Source organism: Mytilus californianus, unplaced genomic scaffold (assembly GCF_021869535.1).
Source record: "Mytilus californianus isolate M0D057914Y unplaced genomic scaffold, xbMytCali1.0.p SCAF_3, whole genome shotgun sequence".
Classification (NCBI taxonomy): Eukaryota; Metazoa; Mollusca; class Bivalvia; order Mytilida; family Mytilidae; genus Mytilus; species Mytilus californianus.
Genome location: NW_026262679.1, coordinates 106,835,848 through 106,852,081, shown reverse-complemented (window position 1 = coordinate 106,852,081; position 16,234 = coordinate 106,835,848). Strand labels below are relative to the sequence as shown.

At 32.6% G+C, this 16,234-nt stretch overlaps 1 long non-coding RNA gene across 1 annotated transcript; it reads left to right on the top strand.

Annotated features, from left to right (window-relative positions):
* The first annotated feature begins 508 nt into the window (after window positions 1–508).
* Window positions 509–10,246, top strand: LOC127735701 (uncharacterized). The gene is made up of 2 exons (XR_007998570.1): window positions 509–653; window positions 9,697–10,246. It is a non-coding gene; the product is annotated as an uncharacterized LOC127735701 (long non-coding RNA).
* Window positions 10,247–16,234: the final 5,988 nt, after the last annotated feature.

The following is a 16,234-nucleotide window of genomic DNA, read 5'->3' as shown; positions in this document are numbered from 1 at the left end:
AATAGTCCAAGTTAATTACAAGAATTTTAAGCAATATTTAGGTAGGAGGATTAATTTAAATAATTTTGATTTTAAGATATATATATACTTTTTTATTGCTTTTTGCTGTGTGCATGTCATTAAATCTCATAAAATCAAAAGATGATTTATAAGTACCTCGGATGACAAGGTTTACACCTTTAATCCGGATTTCTAGCTTTCAGTCAAAATCCTTAAAATCATACATTTCTTAAGAAATGCATTTAAAAATAACTTTTCTACACATTTAATCCATGGCACTATATTTCCAGGTGACATAAATGATTTTTATCCCTTGAGAGCTAATAGCAGCCTAATACAAATACTATTTCATTAATATTAATTTTTAATAATATTAACACTTTTTGTTGAAACAGATTAATTTTTCATTTTTCAAAAGAGAAATTAGATATTTGTGTAGTGATTACTCCATGTCTGTTGTGGGTTGTCCTAGGGACATTTTTCAAAATAGATTTGTGGGGAAAAGGTTCTTAACATGTGTTATATATTGTGTGTTTCTATAATGTGCATTGGAGTCTGAACATTTTGTCATGGCATACTATTTGAAATTTAGAAATTATGTTTTACTTTTATTTGTTTTTGAATTTTACAGATTCTCAGAATCCAGAAGTATGGTAAGTAAACTTTTCTATGTTATTGTAAGTTTAAGAACTTTCAAATTATAATCTTTTCACGTACCAAGTCAGGAATATGACACTGCTGTTTCCAAGTCAATTGGTATACTAGTAGTTTAGTGTTTGATTTCGTCAGTTTTTAATAAAAATGACTTTCCCCTTTTTGAATTTACCTTGAAGTTCTGTTTTTTTTTTTATTATTATATTTTCTTCCTTCAAAGTCGACCTCAAATTAATCATTGTATTAAAATCATTTTTAAAGTAAATATTTTCGGAATTATTTTTTGGAATATTAAAACAGTAATCTTGAGCGCTGGTGAAAACGATCAAAGACCGTGTCAGAATCAACCTTTCTTTGAATAAGGTGTAAACAGTCATCCTTTTAGTGTGTAAAAACTTTGCCGTTTAGTATGGCAGTGTAGTTAAAATTGTAAATATAATTATTCTATTTTTTTTTATTTCATTGTACAATATTGTTTCATTGTTAGTTTTTCTGTTCACTCCGGGACTAATGTGAATATCATACCTAATAATTTCCAATATTATCTATTCTATAACAGAAAAGAGAACGAATCAAAGTAAATTTTGTGTCTATTTAAAACAAATAAAAGAATCGAAGCTGAAACATGTTAGTCTTTCAATTTACATCAAATAAATCAGTTTTTAATTTGTTCGCAAATAAACATAGCATTATGGTATCAAATTATAAAGAGCAATACAAAAAATAAACTATTTTAACCCTGCCACATATTGATGTGCCTGTCCCAAGTCAGTAACCTCGTCGATGGTTATCTTATGTCATAACTTTTTGTTTTATTTGGAGAATTTGGTATTGGTGATAAATGCTTCAAACTTACTGTTATTTGTTCACATTTTTAAGGCTTTGAACCATTTACAGCTTGACATATTGTATAGACACTTGTCTATTGTTGAAGGCTGCATATTTCGTCAGACATATTGTATAGACACATGTCTATTGTTGAAGGCTGCATATTTCGTCAGACATGTTTTATAGACACTTGTCTATTGTTGAAGGCTGCATATTTCGTCAAACATATTGTATAGACACTTGTCTATTGTTGAAGGCTGTATATTTCGTCAGATATCTGGTGGCTTTCTCTTTTTTATATCCACTTCTCGTTTTATTCACGATTAAAAGTATGCCATTTTATTGTTTAAGAAACCAATTGCATAAAAGGAAAAGTTTCTATAAATTCAACACATTATTCAAAATTAAGATTCAAAGAACGTACTTAAAAAAAGGTTTGAATGAATTTTATACAAACTTCTATGTTTGGTTGATGTTTATCATGTTTGTGTTTCGTATATTGTTTTGTATATTAATCAGGCCGATGGTTTCCTCGTTTGAATTGGGGTTTTTCTTATTTGTAATATCGGGGCCTATTATAGCTTACTATACGGTATGGCGGATTTTGCTCATTGTTGAAGGCCGTGCGGTGACCTTTAGTTGCCTACTTTTACGTCATTTGGCAATCATACTTCACCTTCTTGTTTTGGGGTAACTGAAGCACGCCTCCGGGTGCGGGATTTTCTCGCTGTGTTGAAGACCCATTTGTGGCCGTCGGCTGTTTTCTGCTGTTTTGTCGGGTTGTTGTCTCTTTGACACATTCCCCATTTCCATTCTCAATTTTATTAATGAAAGCGAAATTTTTTCTAGATGTACAAGATTGAAATTTAGATCCTTGGTTAAAAAGTTTTTTGAATGGTATTTTAGAACTTCAGATTTAAAGATACGCAATTAAAGATATTTGTAAAAATGTCCATCTCATGTTCCATGCCCTACCTAGTATTATTTCCTGTTAATTAAATATTAAACTATCAGCCTGAACAGTTGAAACACATAAATAATCCACACCTTAATCTTAGGTCTATTATGAATAATTTACATTGTACTTGGTGATTTTCTTTTATTTGTTTTTGAATGATCATCGTCGTATTTGACCAAACTTATCCATTGATTTATCACTTATCTTGGCTGCTTTAAATTAAGATAATTAGGTTCTACCAACGTCTACGGTGGAAATAAGTCATTATGCCATTTTCACATTTTTTAATCACTTGTAAAATTAAAGATGTGCAGAAAAGACTGAAATAAAAGTACTACTATATTTTGTTCATTTACCAATTCAGACTATATGAACCATATGGTGTGAAATGTTGTTTTTCTTTGTTTGTACGTTTGCTTGTGTGTTTTTCGAGTTGGATGTTGGTGGTTAGTGTTGTCTGGTGTAAAGTCTAATTCTTTTGGTTATTCCTGCTATCCTTTTTATGTATTGTTAATAACGAAGGCATCACAGGCAGGTTGAATCTTATATCATTAATTAGAAATGCAAATATTGGAAACAATCTTAGAATTGTATGATTAACTGGTCGTTTGTTGCTTTCACAATTTCGATAGATCTTTAATACTTTATTATTTTTCCACCCATTTCGGTTCTTCTACGCGAGCCAGTGCATAGAAACCATTAACAATAGACTTTGGTGATTACTGCCTTTGTTCATACATGTGTATAATAAAAATTGTACAAAAATATAATTTGAAATTGAAAAAGACATCTTGGTGATTTCCTAGGATAAAGGATCGATTTATTCGCAAAAACAACAATTAATATTTTCTCTATTATTATTAAAACGACACATTACAGTATCTGCCAAAATATGTGGTGGATGAGTCAATAACTCGGCGAAGGGGCTGGTTTCCTTCACAAATACGACGTTAACTCACCACCATGAAACTAATAACTATGTAGGAATTGGCATCAAATCCCATTATACAAACAAACATTCCGTTGATGAAATACATATGGAAAAAAGAGTACCAATATTAAATTACCTTTCCAACGAAAATTTTCTGATTTATCGCATCAGGTTGTTTCACAAAGCCTCTTTTAAGCTCTTAATATCTGTTCTTATAGCAGTGAGGGGAATTTCCGAGATATTTTATTATATAGTCTACATAAGAAGCGACTATGGCGTAAATAAGAAACATAACAAATCAGTTATCCATTGAAACGCCTTAAGCAAGGTAGTATTATTTCGTCCAGTCTGTCATTATGCCTTTCCCTTTAGCAAAAGTAATTATTTCTTCTGGTTTGTAATTCCTTCTGATAAACCGTATACCAGATTGCGAAAATTCAATTATTTTACATTATCATTTTCAGAATAAAAAAAAACTACCAATGTTTTGCACTTCGAAAGAAAGGTATGAAAAAAGCACGAAGGAAAAAACTCTGATTAAAATAATTAACCTTTTACAAGTCAAATAAGTGGAATCAATAAACAAAGTATATCACAGTAACTATTTCATAATTTTGACCAAAAATGAATTTCATATTTTGTGTAGAAGTCTAAGGAAAGGAGAAGGTCCGGTAAGGTATAATTTTGGCCTAAAATTTGAAGTACATCTGATGAAAGATTTTTGACTTTTTTTAAACACTTAAGTGTCTATTTCAGTCGATTCAATAAACATATATAGTTTATGTAAACGATTTGAACTGATTTGGTCATTAAAGGCGCAAATATGAAAAATCTATCAAATATGCCATAAAACGTCACTTTTCAGATGGTTTTTGTCTAAAATGAAAGTGGCCGCATTCGTGTTCAGTCTCAACCTTTATATATGTTATTAATTATTATCAAATACAACATATGTTTAATATTAGGACTGAACACAAATGCAAAAATTGTGAAGATTTTTAGTAATTTTGCATGTGCATTGTATTGTCAAAAACAGCCCATATTTACGTAAGAAAAGTATTCTACTTTCCAATAAATAGCTAAAAAAATTCATTTTTGTAAACATGCTATAAAGGGGTCTTACCGGGCCTACTCCTTTTATTAATATCTCACCTAAAACTAATGTCTCAAGGTATCTTTAATATGTAAATTAAAAGAAATATATTTTAAATTAATCTCTGTACTTCCTCTTGTCAACCTGTCATATATGTACAGTTTTCAGCAGTACTTACGGGGATTGGTATTATACGGTTTTTTTATAGAAATAAGTAGCATGAAAATTGCCATTAACCCTTCCACAGCATTTGATTTCAGCTCTGAATTTTGGAGTATTTCGTACAATCTTTATTTTTTTTGTTAAATGTTTTGTGGACTTATTTGTCCATTCATCTTTTTTTTTCTTAGCCATGTTGTCGTCAGTGGTTCTTCTTCATAGTAAGGTGTTTTAGGAGGAGTGGCGGATAAAAAATGGGCACTCCCAGATGAATAACTGGTAAAGCCCGTGAGTTTCGATGGGAAATGCACAATGACATTATGTGGTTGAAATACTTAGAAAGGTTCAGTAAATTCTGAATTTGGGGTTAGAACGAGATATTGAAGCGGACACAAATGTGTACTCTAATTTTCGGATGGATATGACAAAGTCCATCTAATGCCAAATTTAACCCCAACTATCATTCAAATGAAGAAATAATTAAATGAGGTCCAAAAGTACATCATGTGAACAAGGTTCTGTGAAAGTTATACAAAATTCTGTGCAGGAGCAATAGTGGACATAAAATTGAGACAGAAGAACAAATGAACTTACGAACACGTTCATCACTACAGTTATGTCACCCGCTTCAGGAAGCCGGGTTAATTTAATGAACTCTAAAAGGAATAACATCAAATGCATGTATATATGCTTAGCATTTCCTGCTATGAAATCATGATTCCCAACTCTTGTTTAATTGTCAAAACTTTTAATAAACTAGTTTGGACAATCACTGACAAATTGGATGTACATGCATGTTTTCGCATGGAAAATTAGATGTATTAGTACAAAGTATTCTGTAAACTATAATTCCATCTTACAATGAAATTAGAACGTGTGGAAAAATTTCCGTCAAACCACTACAATTATTCTTTTTATTTAATGCTTTTTATTTTGGTATATCTCTAACTATCTGTTCCAAAGGCAGAAAATGTGAAAATGGAAGCCATAGTATATTCTGTATTTATTTATACACATATATATCTTATTTATTATCATAAAATTTCAATGCCAACGAATCATTATTTTGGTGTGATCTTCTAAATTTCGGGATATCCATAATCTATATGATTTTCATTCTGTTTGATACTTTAAAATATTAATGACAATACAAAAGTTTACATTTGGCATATTGTTATTGTGGACTCGTTGAAATATTGAAATATCAATTGTAAAAGGAGATGTTTTAGCATACGTCAATTTGACAACAACCCAACGACATAATAACCAAATTTTAGACATGTAGACGTCATCAAACGGTCTTTAACAATATATCAATTTTAAGCTGTAAATAAGTCACTCCGAGTTTAGAAAAGTAATAATACATTTTGTAGCTTTTCAATTTAACTTTCTTGTTTATATCTATCCAATATGATTTCTTTTCAAACGAAAGTTAAAATATGATATGAAGATGAGGATATCGGTACTAAAATACCCCTTTATTTTTATTTTTTAATATTAGCATCCATTAAGGAATCTTTAAAAAAAAAAGAGAAATTTAAGAAGATACAAAAATGGCATTAAAAAAATCAATCAGACAACACCATGGCAAACAAAACAACAGGCAAACAACAGCCTACAAAACAGGCAAACAACAGCCTACAAAACAGGCAAACAACAGCCTACAAAACACTACACAGAACACTTAAGTTTGACTAGTCACACTTTTTTAGTAACTTTTGGATTTATTTTGTATTTAAGCAAATTTGAGACATCTTGGACTGTTTATCTATTGAACTGTTTGGTTATCTAAACTTTTCTTCAGAAAGGCTGCCTCAAACACACGACTGTTCTCATTCAACCTTTATATAATTTAGAAAATAGTACTAGGCAATTAATAACAATTAGATAGTACTAAGTCAACTCATACATCAGGTAATAAATTAGAATCAATTGCTTTATTTCCTGGTAAACAAACTGATAGAAAATCGACGCAACCGAACAGAAATGATTGAAAGACCGGAATCAGTTTGATAATGATCATTTATTGTGATTTGTCAATAAAACAAACAGAGGATGATGCTTGTTTTATAATTGAAAACGTATGACTTATTGCACTTCCGGAAGTTCATACAATAGGTTCATCTCCTCTAGCCTAGGGTAACGATCCGGCCCCTACTATAATCATCATCGCTAGTCAATGGTTACGAGGAGGCCGGATTGTAACCATTGGCTAGCAAAGATAATAAAAGGCATGTAGGTGATAAGAGCAAATGCAAATCTGTTCTTTTCATTTTTTTCAAATTCAAGATTGAATTGAATTATTGAAAGTTTGGAACTCTGTGTGATTTATAGACTATATCCATTGTTAGAAAGAATTCAAGTTATTAACATTCGATCTCGTTTGCTGGCTGGCTCTAGTGAAAGTAAAAAAATAAATATCAATATGAACTGAATCTACAAATGAACGACACAATTAGATAAGCAATATTTTATTTATCTGAAAAGACTACTACTAGTAGTCTGTCCTAATGTCATAAATTTGTGGAACCCTTACAGGTATCTAGTTATTGAAAAGTGACAACCGCTACGGCACTTGTTGAGAGGCACGTGTTTTAGTGTGCGAAGTCTATACACACGCAGATACGTCTGACATGATCAAACACGTTAAATCTAAGCACTTATTGGGAGAATGTAATGCTAACTGCACGTAGAAGAGCCCTGGCTACAGCTTTTCAAAGTGGCCCATAGGTTAGCTGTTATGAGGGGAAATTTCTACTTAATTGTCTGCCCTTACTTATGTCCTACCCACGTGTCAGATCGTGCCAATTGGTTCGAAGCAATCAACTATCATCTTTTATTTTATCAATTTGGGGGATTCCAGCCAGTGCAGCATGCATCTTTGCTAATTGATGACGATGGACTGTCTGTTGATGTTTTGATATTTGTCATCTCGCTTTTTAGTCTATGGTTGCTCGATGTGTGACACACACACACACCACATCTCCTTAAACTTTTTAGCTGTGCAAGGACCTCGCGAAATACATTGAATGTTATGTCATCATTCTAAATAGTTAAATTGTATTATAAAGAATTTCAAAAGTTTCTGTTATTGTTAAACAATTCTCCAAAAATTTTCGATAAATTTATTGCAATCTGGGAAAATTACCTTTGTTAAAAGTTATAAAAAAGAAATTATAACTTATTGCTACCATTTTCACATGCTTAATACCACTTTCATCATTCTAATATTAAATTTTATAGTTTATAGAGTTTTTTAATTGTTGTTTTCTGTACAAAAAAAATAGGGTATTTTGTCCTAATATTCATACAATTAATAGAAATGTGAGTTTTTAAGTTCAAATATCTGAAATGATGAAATATCAAATGAAGACTTTCCAGTTGCAAATATTTTCAGAGTAAAACAGCGATTTTACTCCCGAAATCACACTATGGGCCAGTTCAATGGCGGTATATGTTTTTATGTGTGTTGCGTTGTTGTTAAAACAATAGCAATACCATCTCTAGCAGTTTTCCTATGTTAAGCGATTGTAGGTGTAGTTAGACTAGACTAGGCAAAAGCATGCTTTCCGCTTCTAACAAAAAAATACTTTCTGTCTATGCCAACATGACTTCCATTTATTCATTGAAACTCATTGTTTTATTTATCTATGTACACACTGAATTTATTGAAATGATTAAAGCATCATTTAATGTAGCTCATCGTATGTTATGCCAAAGAAAGATAACCCATATTCATTTTGATATGCATAATCATAGGTAAATAATTACAAATACATGTATGATTGACTGATAACAACCGAGATATATTCCAATATTATTAATGTGACATGATTCCCATCCCGTTATCAGAAACGGGCGTCTAAAATCAGCGTATAAACCCAGCGCCTTACCTGCACGAAGTGACCGCTAAAAACAGACCGACACCATCTGCACGTACATGTATTTCATATTAAATCGACTCAGAGGTTGTCTGTAGGACTACTTCCGAAGCAAGTATGGCTCGTACTAAAGGGGTCTTTATTTGGGTTCTCAGAATGTATAAATGCGAACTCAGTATAAAAACGAGACAATTATTCACCAGAGTTCAAATGAAGTGAATGTAAGTAACTATAGGCAACTGTACGGCCTTCAACAATGAGTAAAACCCATACCGTATAGTCTGCTTTAAATGGCCCCCCGACATGAAAAATGTGAAACAATTCAAACGAGGAAACTAACGGCTTGATTTATAACAAAACAATTTACGAAAAACAAACATGTCAGACATGAACCAACGACAACCATGCACTGAACTGCAGGCTCCTGACTTGGGACACGCACATCAAGTCCGGCCAAAACAATGATGTTTTATCGATGTCTTGTGTTTGGAGAGTGCTAACCTTTCTGCACATAACAGACCCACTTGTAATAATTCTTTGAGAGGTTCGTTGATGATAAATTGCAGGGGGGAATTTCTTCCACCGATCAAACCTACTTTTTAAAGTGACAGTCCAAATTTCTGCATCTCGACCTAATGTGCAGAACATATCAATCTGACTTCTTGTTTATTTGTCCTCTCCCTGAATATACTTGAAATATTTGCCTCTGGTTCTTCTCTTTCTGAATATGCATGAAATAGTTGCCTCTGGACGCTTAGCAAACAACAGTCATCAACTAATTCAAATTACTCTGTAATCAGCATGTGATATATCGAAAAATTACTAATACAAAATGCATCACTTGCAGTCCTATAGAAGGCAATTAAATATGCGTCATCAACTTTGATGCATCAAAGATCAAACATCATGGATTAGCAATGCATTGGTTTTCACAGCTATTTTTCTATGAATAATGCACTTTATATCTAAAGAATAATAATTATTCGTTTGCTTTAGCACGGATCATATTGGTAATTAAACAACTATTATACCTAAATTATGGGTATGAATTGAAAAAAAGGATGTGTCAGTGAAACAGGAGTGTAATTTACTAGAGTTTAGTTACTGATACATTCTGACTTCAGGAAATATTTAGCTATTGCAAGATTTAAGCATATTGGTTATGGCATTAGTTCTTTAACCTTTTTTTCAGGGTACATTCGACAGCGTTCAACTTGGTGATATTTTGAGACAATCAGATTTAACGTCGATGTCTGATAATGAAAATGGAAGAGATGATGCGGAATGGCCAAACTATACGGATAATGGTGATCTCAAAATTGACCTATCTTTGAACCAATTAGTGAATTTAATGAGAAAATTAAAAAGTCAGAATAAGATAGACCGTCAAGATAGAATTAAAAAACAAATATGCTACGTTCAAGAGCTGTGCTAATGTAAAGTCATATTCAGTTTTTGTTTTGCAATCTAAATTCATTTTCAGGAGCATTGAACAACTTTCCCTGCTTTTCAATATTACAATTTTACTGTTCCATAGTGAGTTCTTCATCTTAAACATAATAACGTCTTTTGATGAATTGTGTAGTTCAATATGACAGTATTTGTCTGGTCAAAGTCAAAATCAAAGGAACGCAAAAGGAAGACATCCAATCACCAGTAACTCATGAACGTGGGAACTTGTCATTACAGATTTATGGAATTTCTTCTGTCGACTTTTAATAAAATCAACTGTATGAAACCTTTCACAATGTTTTATTTGTTACCATGCTATTCTAATTATGTATTTTATAAATTAAAAAGCAAGACTATATTTTTTCTGACTAAAAAATACACCGCAGTTATTCAATAGTATTGTTGTTGTATGGAGTTGTTGTATGGCCTTTATTTGATCTTGTATCGTGTAAACACTGAAGATTGCCATTGTTCTGTTATCTAATATTCCTGTATTTTTTGTAGAATGCTTTCAGTTTGTAACTGAACTATGTCAAAAAGGAGAGGGGTATGACTATCATATATAAGTCGTGAACATATTACGGCATATGAGGTTTGGTTTGTATAAAGAGCATTGATGGTTAAATTGTTTGTTTGCTAGCTAGACATCAATATCATATTTGTTTACAACCTTTTGAAAGAGTAAACATTGTTCATTAGCCAAATAAAAAACGAAACAAGTAAATATGGATGAATGAAACCCCTGTTTGACCAACTTGTTTGTATATCTCCACAATTGGTAATGGAGAATTCATGCATCAACGAACAAGCAAGAAAACAACTTACAATCAGTACTGTATAAAAATAATGATTCAAAGATATACAGAAAACCATCAAGTTATGAAAATCTACATGTCGAATGGCGTCTTTCAATCTCCTCATTCTTCTATGTGTGTATAAGTCTCATCGTTGACGATACATGTACTACGGGGGTGTTTTATGACCTTTACTATCACGGTCGGTCGTTGAATGTCAAACGTTTACCATCGCGAAATAAAAACCCTCTGCTTTTCATTAAGATTAAATTTAGTGGCGGTCTCAGTTACAACACGAATTGCCAAGGCAGAGGATAGCACTGTGAATAAGCAGCATACATTTATAGTATTGTGTAATTTAACAAGTGTGGACACAGATCAGTGTGGATAGTTTGATTGGATGTTTGACAGTGTTTTATATGACAAAAGGAGTTCTATGTTTTATGTTTTCTATGTATTAACTGTGTTGCACAATGACAACCAACATGAGCATTAGGGGTGTTGTTTATGTAATATTTAGTTTTTTATGTTCAACACGGGCATGGAAGAGATACTAATTGCATTAATTACCAAATGATTACGATAGAATATATATGTTCCACATCTTTGATTTTGGATACATTTTGTAGCTAGGAGAGGAACACATAATAGGTTCATTTTTTTCTTAATGTGATTTTTTTATATGGGAGATGGTATCTGAGAACATGTATTTGCTTACTATTTGTATGGTTCTATTTATATTACTTTGTGGGGGATTGTCAGTATCATAAGTAAAAGATTTCGGTTAAATGTGGAAATTGTTTCTCAGTTTAGAAGACATTTAATGTTTTTTTAGTAATGACAATGCCTGACATGATGATTGGGGCTAGATGAGCTAGAAAGTGAATTTCTGTGTTATTTTTTATTAATTCTTTGAAAATATCTCCTCCAAAGCTGGTCAAAGCAAAAAAAAGTTTTGACCAGTATGAAAATGATATCAACAAAAGAACCTTTGTGAGCATGCTTCAAAGACTCATAACTAACTACTGAAGTCATATGATAAAATGTCAAGTGGATATTATGAACATCTACTTAATATGTCTAAATATCTAAAAAGTTTTAGTATTCAATATGAAAAAGCTATTGCAAAAGTATTCTCTTTTCAGTTTTTTTTGTTATATGGACACAAATATAAGTGATACCAATACAGTAAGACAGTTTTGTTATGGTATGAAAGTGTAGTAATTAGCATTTACTGTTAATTCACACAAATTAAGAAATAAACAAATGAATGATAAATGTTGAACATGTACAATGAAATTTATTTTAGAAATCAATTAGGCCAGATAGGACTTATAAATTTTGGTCTTTTTCTTAACATACTGAATGACCATTTACACTCAGGACTGAGTCGCCAGTAGGCAGTACAGATGTAAACAAATATGGATAGTGTCCACATGTGAACACAGATGATGCCCCCGCTTGCATATCATATAGTTATAAAGGGACATAACTGAAGAACGGTTAAAGTGACGCTACCCAAATTTGAACTTGATCTGAGTTTTGTGGTAATAAGCATTGTGTGTAAGTCTCATAACATTTGGTTGAGGCTAACTTAAGTAGAGAACAGAAACTCAAAATTCAGCAATTTTTCTATTTGTAAACACGCATAACTCTAGAACGGTTGTGTATAAGTTTTATAATATTTGGTTGAAACAAACTAAAGTTAGAGAACGGAAACGAAAAATTCAGCAATTTTTATGTTTATAAAGGGACATAACTCAAGAATGGTAAAAGTGTCGCCACCAAATTTCGTACTTAATCTGTATTATGTAGTAATAAGCATTGTGTATAAGTTTCATAACATTTGGTTGTGGCAAACTAAAGTTAGAAAACGGAAACAAAAAATTTGTACTTGATCTTAGTTTTGTGGTAATGAATCTTGTGTATAGGTTTCATAATGTTTGGTTGGAGCCAACTTAAGTTACAGAATGGAAACTAAAAATTTAGCAATCTTTCGATTTATAAAGGGGCATAACTCAATAATGGTTAAAGTGACCCTACCCAAATTCAACTTGATCTGTATTTTATCAGTGGAAGTCAAAATTAAACATTGCATTGTATAAAGCATTGATTGTAGTTGATTCAACTATAATCATGGACAAAGGAAAATAACTCCAATTTTAAAATTACTTGATATTTAGAAGAAAATAAAAATTTAGCAATTTTTCCATTTATAAAGGGGCATAACTCAAGAACGGTTAAAGTGACGCCACCAAAATTCAAACTTGATCTGTGTTTTGTGGTAATAAGCATTGTGTATAAGTTCATAACATTTGGTTGAGGCATACTAAAATTAGAGAACGGAAACGAAAAATTCAACAATTTTTCCATTTGTAAAGGGGCATAACTCTAGAACGGTAAAAGTGACGCTACCAAAATTCAAACTTGATCTGTGTTTTGTGGTTATAAGCATTGTGTATAAGTTTCATAACATTTGGTTGAGGCAAACTAAAGTTAGAGAACGGAAACCAATTTTGGGACGTACGTACGTAATGCCCCCTCCACTACGGCAGGGGCATAATAGCGGAGGGGGCATAAAAATAAAGTGTAACAAAAGAACCTATCATCATATTGCTAGTAGCGCCAGTAGCATTGTTTGGTGAATTTGTGCTTTTTTTTTAGTTTGGCTAATGGACAAAAAATGTTTGGTTCAAATCTAAATAAAATGCTTTTATTTCCCTATTACTTACATTGTACATAGAATGAATACTACTTTGACAATTCCTTGTACACGAGAGTTGTCTGTCAAATCTTTATTTCACAAAGAATGAATTGCATAACAATGAAATGAGCTCAAAGCAAAGCACTTTAATAATACACTTAGACAATGAGCTAAATCCAGTGATATACTTTGTACTACAGGTCCTTCATGAACATCCTACTGGTCAAAACCATATCTCACAAACATGCCATACTACATGGTTGGATCAGAAGTCCTGAAAAAGACATGAACTTTATCAACATATTTTAAGTATATACACTGGTTAAAACTTTCACAAATTTGTGGTAAAATTATTCAGTATCTAGCAACTATCAATCGCTTCATGCACAAATTGATATAGGTTAAGTACCCCTGTGTCAGAAATAAGAACATACCTCCACCTAATTTTAGTTAGAAACGTAAAATCTAAAATTCATAAAAAACAAAAGGGAGCTCATGTCAATAGATATAAACAATTCACCAAAGTTTTATGCAAATTAGTTAAAGCGGTTTTGAGTTAATGTTCGACATGTTGACGACGGACAGACAGACGGACAACGGTATACCATAGTACGTCCCGTAAACGGGCGTATAAAAATGACAGGGTGTCATACCACACCAAAACCTTCTGAAGGAAACACTAAGTTGGCAAACAAATTTTTTTTTTTCATTGACAACCCTGTATAACTTTGCAGCAGTATCGAGTCTACATGCATTACCTTGTATATTTCATGTACATTGAACTTAAAAATATGTGGTCATTGTCAAAGTTAGTTATGTCAGTTATAATTTACACATTTACTGAAACATGCCAGAGAAGTGCAAGTACAAACTTTTGAATTTGATCTGCAAACTGGGAAAGCCATCCTTTTATATGAATAAAATTCCACAATTTATTAAATTGAAAGGGAGCTTGCATCAATAGATATATATAAACAATTAACCAAAGTTTCATGACAAATGACAACTGCTTAAAGCATTTTCGAGTTAATGTCCGAAAACATGGAAATCCCCCTTTTTGAATGAATAAAACCCCTTACATTGTAACTGGATAATGTAAATTCTAAAATTCCAAAACAATCTAAAGGGAGCTCACATTAATACATGTCAGAATATAATCCCATATAACTCTGAAACGGGAAACCTAAAATTTATAAAATAATCAATTCACAACAGTTTCATGCAAATTGGTGAAAGCGTTGAAGAGTTAGTGAACAAAGCATTTTTAGAGTTAATGGGCGTTAACATGAAAATCCCCCTTTTTTAATGAATAAAACCTCACATTTTGAAAATGTATATTATAAAATTCTTAAAAATCTAAAAGGGAGCTCACGTCAGTAGATATAATCAATTCACCAGAGTTTCATGCAAATTGGTAAAAAATATTACTGAGTTAGTGAACAACATGCTAGAAACAGACAGATCAGGGCAGACAGACAAAGGCATACCATAATATTTCTCATGAACAGGCGTATGAAAACTGCAGGGTACCATTCCAGGCCAACACCCTCTGAAGGAAACACCATAAGGGAGCTTCCTTTCCATTTTTATGGGGGAAAAGAGGGGGGGGGGCTAGGATGAAAAATTTTGTCCTGCATTTTTTTTTTAGTTCGAGATGTAATCTGTCCTGCCTTTTTATTTTTCACTCTTTTTTTCTATTAGTTTATCCAGACTTGTTTTTACATAAATTGTCATCCTGCCTTTTTTTTCATATTGTCTCATCCTGCCTTTTTTTCAAATTTCATCCTAGACCCCCCCCCCCCCCCCCCCCCCCCCCCCCACTTAAAAACCAAATGGTAGCTCCCTAAGTTAGCAAACAAATTATTTAATATTTACATTGACAAACCTGTATAACCTTGAAGCAGTATTAAGTTCATGTATTATCCCGCATATTATTACATGTACATTTAACTAAAACAAATTGTGGTCATTGTCAAAATTATAATTTACAGTTTACTTTTCCAATGCTTTCAATTTAAGATTAGGGCATTTTTGTCATTGGAATTGAGTTTTGTAGTCGGAGATTACTCTAATCTCCAACGACTGTTTTGCGACATCAGTTAGGGCAGTGGGACTTCAGCTAGTCCCATATCAGATAGATGATATTTGCCCGTCCAAAGTGGATGTGCTGCTTCGTTGCTTCTGGAGGCGACTGGATCCATATAAATCAAGCCTCAATTTATTCATTTTTCTCTTCATTTAAGTAAGTTTGATCAACCTGCCACCTGTTATCTTCTCATATTTGGACAGTTTTCACATTGACCCATCCAGTGGCGGATCCAGAAATTTTCATAAGAGGGGACCCACTGACTGCCTAAGAGGGGGCCCGCTTCAGTCATGCTTCAGTGATTCCCTATATATAATCAACCAAATTGTTCCCACAAAAGTGGGGGCCCGGCCCCCCCCCCCCCCCCCCCCCCCCCCCCCTTAATCCGCCTCTGCCTTCAATACGGACATTTTAGAGGGTATGAATGCCCTTTACCGTCAGGCGTCTAACGGTCATTTTCGGCTACCGTTAGCATCAAATATGTTAACATTTTACCGTGATTCGTCAACATATCCTTATCGTGATTCGTCAGAGGTCTCAAATAATTATCGTTATCGTAATTTTTGGCAAAAAATTAACGTGTTCGTCAAAATCTGTTGATTTTTTTATCGTCTTGAAGAAAGTCTTCATTTTATCGTCATGCACCAAAAATTACCGTTAACGTCATTTGGCAAGATTTTTTACCGTTATTCGT